Source organism: Littorina saxatilis, linkage group LG9 (genome assembly GCF_037325665.1).
Source record: "Littorina saxatilis isolate snail1 linkage group LG9, US_GU_Lsax_2.0, whole genome shotgun sequence".
NCBI classification, from domain to species: domain Eukaryota; kingdom Metazoa; phylum Mollusca; class Gastropoda; order Littorinimorpha; family Littorinidae; genus Littorina; species Littorina saxatilis.
Window position 1 is genome coordinate 14,440,422 of NC_090253.1, and position 7,797 is coordinate 14,448,218.

Genomic DNA, 7,797 nt, shown 5'->3' on the forward strand with positions numbered 1-7,797 from the left:
CATGTTTTATTGATAGCAAAAATGTGCATTAGCAAAGTTAAGAAAACTAAATCGCATATTCCATTGGAAATTGTATTTCAACAGCCTGCCAAACGGTTGTGTGACGTGTCTAGTGTGTTGGCGAAGTGTCTTGTGCTTGTCACTTCTCGCTTTCAGCCCTCACCGCTGGCTAGCACCGTACGTCTGTCCTTTTTAGGACAATGCGAAAAGAGAGCAGAATGCGTCAGTCTCTCCTGCCAGTACAATAACCTCTCCACAACAAGCCCTATGTAGTGCCTCCATCGCGGCGACAGGCGTAAACTGGGTACCGCAAGGCCCCAGGCTAGACTACAAGGACTCGGAGGAGGTTGGCCCCTAGACGTGCGGCATGCGGGCCCACGGATGTGTGGAAACGCCCAGGTGCCCACGAACCAACCTCCAGCTATGGGTCAAATAGCCGGGCAGGATAGGCTCGTCAACCCTGGCAGGCAGCTATCCTAAGATAGGGAGGCCCACTGACAGTAAGCGTAAACAGACCACAGAAGGCCATTTTTAGAGTGCTGTAAACAGCTTCAAAATTAAGCAATGTTCTTATAGTTCAGGTTTGAAATGTAAAAGTACTTATAGAATTGCTGTGCAAAGTTTGAAGTCTGTTAGAATTATACATTTGGAGGTATTGGACTGTAAAGTCAGGCAAATATGCGATTTTTTCACAACTGGGAAGTTATGTACAGGGCGACAAATTAAAAAAAGCAAAAAGAAATGACCTTTTCGGTTTTATTTTATAAAACAGATTGCAGCAACCACAAATGTATCACAGTTGAACCAATAAATGCAATAAAAAGGGTTTTATAGCCGATTGCAATTTTAGGCTATATTGACGTCATCACACGAAATTTAAAAAACGCGAACAAGCAAATCTTCAGTGGTTTTACAGGTAAAGATGTCATACGATATATCAAATTGAAGATCTCTTTATGTACAATCTAGCTGTCATACTTTTGATGCCGTATAATCAAAACTTTACAACATAAGCTTGAAAATCAATATTTTCAAAAATAATAAATTTAAAATAAAAACTATAAAATGTATTAATGTTCCGCAATGTCAATCTTTAAAAACATTTGTAACCTCACATTTTAGCATATTTCCACACATTGAATGATAATAATTTTACTTCCAAACAAGAAAACACTAACTACAGCACAAGTTTGCAGTTATGCGTTATAATTTAATCTGCCTGACTGAAAATGTGTGCGTTTCTTCCTTAACCTGTATATCCGCGATTATATAGCAAATTATGTGTATGTAAGTGTGTACATATCCATGTATGCAGGTATGTATGTGTGTATATATGTATGTATGTATGTACGTACGTACGTATGTATGCTTATGTGTGTATGTGAATATCTCTCTCTCTCTCTCTCTCTCTCTCTCTCTCTCTCTCTCTCTCTCTCTCTCTCTCTCTCTCTCTCTCTCTCATACACCCCCACACACACAATATCTGTTATCCTTGTTGCGGTGCAATTAAGGTTAGGTATCCAGCATGACAAAATCCCCAGCAATGCAATAATGACACAAACAACAGATTTTCAAAAAAAAAACTTTCACAGCAAAACAGAAATTGTCTAATCAATGAAATGTAACAAATACAATTGCAGAACAGAACAAAGAAACATTTAAAATATAACATCAGGTATTTAGCGCCAAAAAGTCAGATCATTAGTTATGAGAAGCAATTAAGAACAATAAACAATTCAGCGCCATAAAAGTCATTTCAAGTCATCAGTAATTTCAAAAATCGTCGGAAAATTAATTCAGCATTATAACAATACAATCAATAAACACACAAGCATGAAAATGAAACAGAACAGACCGAAATTGTAGCACAGAAATGAATTCTGCAAACATATCGCGATCAAAGAAGAACACCAGGTGACTAAGTGTATTAAAGCTATCGTTAAACAGACATTACACATTCAATGAGATGTACCTACAGATCAGGTAATTCGTGCTACAAAACCCAGTGCGGATCATAGTCTAAAAGACATCGAGATATTACTAAATTATACAGTACTTCAGCGCCATACTTCTCTTCTTCTTCTGCGTTCATGGGCTAAAACTCCCACGTTCACTCATGTTTTTGCACAAGTGGGTTTTTACGTGTATGGCCGTTTTTACCCCGCCATTTAGGCAGCCATACGCCGCTTTCGGAGGAAGCATGCTGGATATGTTCGTGTTCCTATAACCCACCGAACTCTGACATGGGTTACAGGATCTTTTCCGTGCGCACTTAGTCTTGTGCTTGCGTGTACAATCCCCGGCGAAAGAAACGCAACTCATTCGCGCCCATTGTTGTGAGTGATTTTTCGTCATTTTCAAATTGTCGTAAAATGTGAACCAGATAAGATAAATCAAAACGAAAAACAGATTCGTAGAGGATATTTTACTGGCTCGACGACAAATGCATAGTATTTAATCGTTTTTATCTTTTACTTGTTCATAAATTGTGTTATACAGGGTAGGGGTCAAGCGAGTCGTGATTGCAGGCAAACGTGTCTCTTCAACATGCTACAAAAATCGTAAAAATGAATATTTTTTTTAACAAGGTAAAGACATTTTTGGAGGAAATTCATTTCTCAACAACACAATTTAATTAGAATTATTCGCCAAAGCGTTTAAGACTAAACATTTTTTAGCAAAGATCACTTAGACACTTGGCCACAAATAGCACCTGTTTTTCAAAGAAATCATCACGTCCGGTCGGTTCCGTGCGAATGAGCTTTTGCCAAAAAACCCTTTGTAACACTGTCAAAGTGATCTTTGCTAATATTTTGAAGTCTTAAACAATAAGCCATTAGCAGGTCTGCACATAACCTGGGAGATGGAAAAAATCTCCACACTTAACCCACCAGGCGGCCGCGGCCGGGATTCGAACCCTCGACCTTCCGATTATGGTTGAAACGCTACCTTTTGTTGGAGTAACCCAAGATGCACGCTTGACTTGGAAGCCACATATTGCAGCCACAGAAGCAACAGCGATTAACAAATTCGCACTAACGGAATGAGAGCGCAGACATATGTGTCCATGTGCACGTGTGTCTGTCTGTATTCATGTGTGTGTGTGTATGTTTGTGTTCGTGTGTGCATAAGTATGTATGCATGTGTCTGTCTTTGTGATTCTGGATCAAAATGTATGTGTTTGAGTGTGTGTGTGTGTGTGTGTGTGTGTGTGTGTGTGTGTGTGTGTGTGTTTTGTGAGAGAACGTTTTACCGAGAATTTACTTTGCAAAGCGAGTATCTACAGCTAGGTTACTGCGAAAAGGGCTTCTGTGTGCTGATCGGTCCTGTGAAGCAATCCATGTTGCAGTGAGGTAGCTACATGTACGTGTTTTGTCCACGTGTTTTAAACCGGAATTTCATTGTCCCCCAACAAACCTTCTCCTTGGGTCTGTTAATTTTGCTGGGTCACGGGGTCCTGCGTGTCGTGAATAGCCTGTTTCTGATAATAATACAGGGCCGGACTAGGCTAAGAGGAAAGGGGGGGGGGGGGGGGGTTGCCAGTGGTGGTTCAGGGGGATGTTCCCCCTGGCGGGGTCAAGGGGCAGAGCCCCTCAAGTTGTGGGGGTCAGGGGGAAGCCCCCTGAAGCTGATGGGTAGGTCATATTCTGAGATAGGAAAATGGTTGCTCCTTGCATGAAACGGCATAAAATAAACAATAATAAAAATTGTTTTAAATAAGTGAGGTAGCCTACATGTTTAGGCTAGGGGGGGGGGGGGGGGGGGGTTGCGCAATCCCCATAACCCCCCCGGTAGTCCGGCCCTGTAATACTTGTGGCGAAGGCGAGTCATGTAAGCAAAATTGCTGTTCTTGTTAGATCTGTTCACTATAACTGATGGATCTATTCAAGGCCGCGTCGCGGAGAAAAAAAATCATTACCACAGCTGGAAGGCTCGGTTATTCTTTTTAAAGATGTTGCTAATTCGTTGATCTAACTTTGGTGGGGAGTTGACAAACCTAAAATTATAACATATATTTTCCTGTGACATTTCACGGCATGCCTTGATTCAGCCTTCGGCGGTGACGAAACAGTTGAAAAGCGTTTTAATTTAATCGCTAGGCGAAGTCCAACAAATCTACATCAGGATGAGAACAGACTTCTGGATAGATCTTTTGCAGAGATCTTCCATTACACAATATATTTTCTGTTCAAAATAAGTTCAAGTTTCTTTGCGAGCTCGAGGAAAATTCACTGTGCATACTCTGATACTGAACACTGCGTAACAAACTGATTCAGCTTTTGTATGACTGCGAGAGTTGATCAGCTTTGTTTTTTTTTTCACTTCAATCGCTTGTCAAGGTCAAGCCAAAGCACATACTGATGAGAAAAAATGTACTAAACTTACTGGTAGATGTATCTCTTGAGATCACTGAGAAGAAAGATCGAGCGACTTCCTAAAACGCATGTGTTTAAAAGAAAACACTGTGTTCAGAATAAACCCTTTCATCGACGTAATGATATATTTTGTAAGTTGCTCCTTTGAACATAATTATAATAACAGAAAGTTGATTGTATCGCACGCAAAATTTCATGAATCTGGTTAGCATATCTTTCCTTTGCGAGTCTTTGGAACTGGGGCGATAATTTGGAGTGTTTCAGCTTGCCGCGACGTCATGCAAATAGTTGTATCACTCTGTAAATGACTAGATTCAGCCTTCGGCGGCGCAGCCGTTGGATAATCGCTTCACTTCAATCGATTGGCCCGGTCAAAGTATAGCCCGTATTGATGAGAAATGATGTTCTTCTTGTAGATTAGCCTTTTAAGATTAATGAGAGAAAAGAGCGATTTCCAAAAACGCCTGTGTCAAAACAAAAACACTGTGTTCAGAATCAACTATATTCACAACATAGTAATAATAATTATGAGTCGCTCTGCGGAATACATAATTACAAAGGATTGATCTGATGGTATGCAAAATGTAATTAAACTGCGTCTAATACTTTTTTCTTGCGAGATCTCAGAACATACGCGATTTGGCCTTGGACGGCGCAAAAGTTGAAATATTGCTTCACTTCAATCGGTTGGCCCGGTTAAAGTATTGCACACATTGATTAGATAAGACATTGTCCTGGTAGATTGGCCTTTTAAAATTGTTGACAGAAAAGAGCGATTTCCAGAAACATCTGTGTAAAAAGTAAAACACTGTGTTCAGAACCCACCCTTTTTCAAGACGTTAATAACATTTTGATAAGTCGCTCTTTCACATACATCATAACAAAGGGTTGATCTTATGCCACACTAAATTTCAGTATTGTACTTTAAATAGTTTTTCTTCGCGCGCTCTTGGAACTTGGGTGACGATTTCGAGTGTTTCGCTTGCCGCGACGTCAAATAGCTTTTTCCCTGTACACCGCGTTTGCGGCTAAGTCCGAAGCGGAAGATAGCGTTTTGGGGCAAGTTCGGGACTTGTTTTACTCATGAACCAAAAACAGCACGTTCACATACCAACAATCATTCAAAAGAACAACAACTGGAGAAACCCTTGCAAGTTGTTTGACGTTTTCAAAATATTTATTTAGCCTTTTAAATCTTCAGAGAAAAGTAAAAATAAATCACGGCTGTGGCCGCCATTTTGGATTTTCTCTGTGGGCCTCCCTACCTAAGAGAAGACCACTCTGAATTGAAAACGAGGGTAGAGGAGGCTCATCATCCATGGAAGGAAACTCGTCTAGGAGAAGGAAAACTCCGAAATGAAACCCACGCAGTCCCTCGAAGACGGAACGGCACTGGCCTTTTTTAGGCGGGGAGCAGACCGGGTGCCTACGCTACCCTCGACAAATGGTTGTGTCATCAACGAATCAACGTGATGGTATTTCAACAAGAACTTGCGCTACGAAAGGTTTATCCCCATTGTCCTTGTTAGATTGTTGTTGAATTTGTAACCGAGTGCCGAAACACTACGATCACCTCGGGAAGCGAAGTGCAATCAAACAGGATTGAAAATGTTAGGGCTAATTTCTTAGCCCTATAAAAACTGTTATGCAAACCCGAATTTTTCCATGAACATACAGACAATCGGAAACCACCAGACCCCATCACAAACAGACTTCTACAATCCACTGGTGTTGACTTTTAAAGGCCAACAACTCGGGTGCAGAGTCTGCTGTGAAAGGAGCGGTAGCCTCCCCTGTCACAATCGCCCCCGTTTGAAATGAACTTCGTCCCGAAGTTCCGAACCGGGGGACCACTGTCCATCCCAAGTTCGCAGAATGGGAACAGCACGAAAATGTTCAGTGGTCATATTATGCCATTACCTGAACATATCATGCCGAGTCCCATCCCTGCTCGCAAGCGCCAGATGTAACCGAGTGCCGAAACACTACGATCACCTCGGGAAGCGAAGTGCAATCAAACAGGATTGAAAATGTTAGGGCTAATTTCTTAGCCCTATAAAAACTGTTATTTCATTACTTTATTGTCCCATCGCTGGGAAATTCGGGTCGCTTCCTCCCAGTGGAAAGCTAGCAGCAACGGAGTCGCGCTACCCAGGTGTCTGCGTGTTTAGGTGTATTCAGCCACCTGCACTTATGGCAGAATGACCAAGGTCTTTTACGTGCCATTGTGATGACACGGGGGTGGGACATGGCTTCCGTCTCTGGGTCTGCACATAAAGTTGACCCGTGTCCGTCCCGGCCCGAATTCGAACCTGCGACCTTCCGATCACAAGTCCAGTGCTCTACCAACTGAGCTACCGGGCCCCCTATACCCGAAGGTTTCCATGAACATACAGACAATCGGAAACCACCAGACCCCATCACAAACAGACTTCTACAATCCACTGGTGTTGACTTTTAAAGGCCAACAACTCGGGTGCAGAGTCTGCTGTGAAAGGAGCGGTAGCCTCCCCTGTCACAAATTAAAAAGTAATTTAATGGAAATGTAACCCGTAATGTAAAAGAAAACAAAATTAAAATTTCATTGAAAAAAAAAGACCAATGAAGAAGGATATGCTCACCGCCCAAAAAAAAAGAAGAAAAAAAAAAAAAGACGAAAGAGGCAAACAAGATGCGTTGAAGCAGCCTTGCATGCAACTGAGGTCCAAAAAAAAAGAAGAAAAAAAAAAAGAACGTTATGTAAATGACCCCCACATGACAAGACTAAAAAATAAATCCCACGGCACAGCTAGATGAAAAAAGTTATGAAAATACCCCCACGCGACAAGACTAAAAACCTTTGTAAATGATCCCCACTTGACAGGTGAAGAAAGTTATGTAAATGACTCCCATATGACGGGACTAGAAAGTTTTGTGAATGACAAAAACATGGCACGACTTGAATGCTATATAAATGACCCCCTCGTGACAAGACTAGATAGTTATGTAAATGATCCCGCATGACAAGAATAGAAAGTTATGAATATCAGGCTGCGGACAGGCCACAGCCGAATGAACCACCACCTTTTCACCAAGTTCAGAATTGGCCAGTCAGACCAGTGCCCTTGTCAAACAGGCAGCATGACAACGGAACACCTGCTGCAGACTTGCCCACTACACGATGGCCTCAGGAGCCAGATCTGGGCGGAGGCGACCACGGTGCAAGGGAAGCTCTATGGCAGTCTGGACGACCTACAACGCACGGCAACATTTGCGCGGAGAACCGGCGTTTCCATCTGAGTGATCGACAAGAAGAAGAAGAAGAAGAAAGTTATGAATATGACCACCACGTGGAAGACTTGAAAGTTATTATAAATGATCCCCGCGTGACAAGAATAGAAAGTTATGTAAATGACCCCACGTGACAAAACAAGAAAGTTGT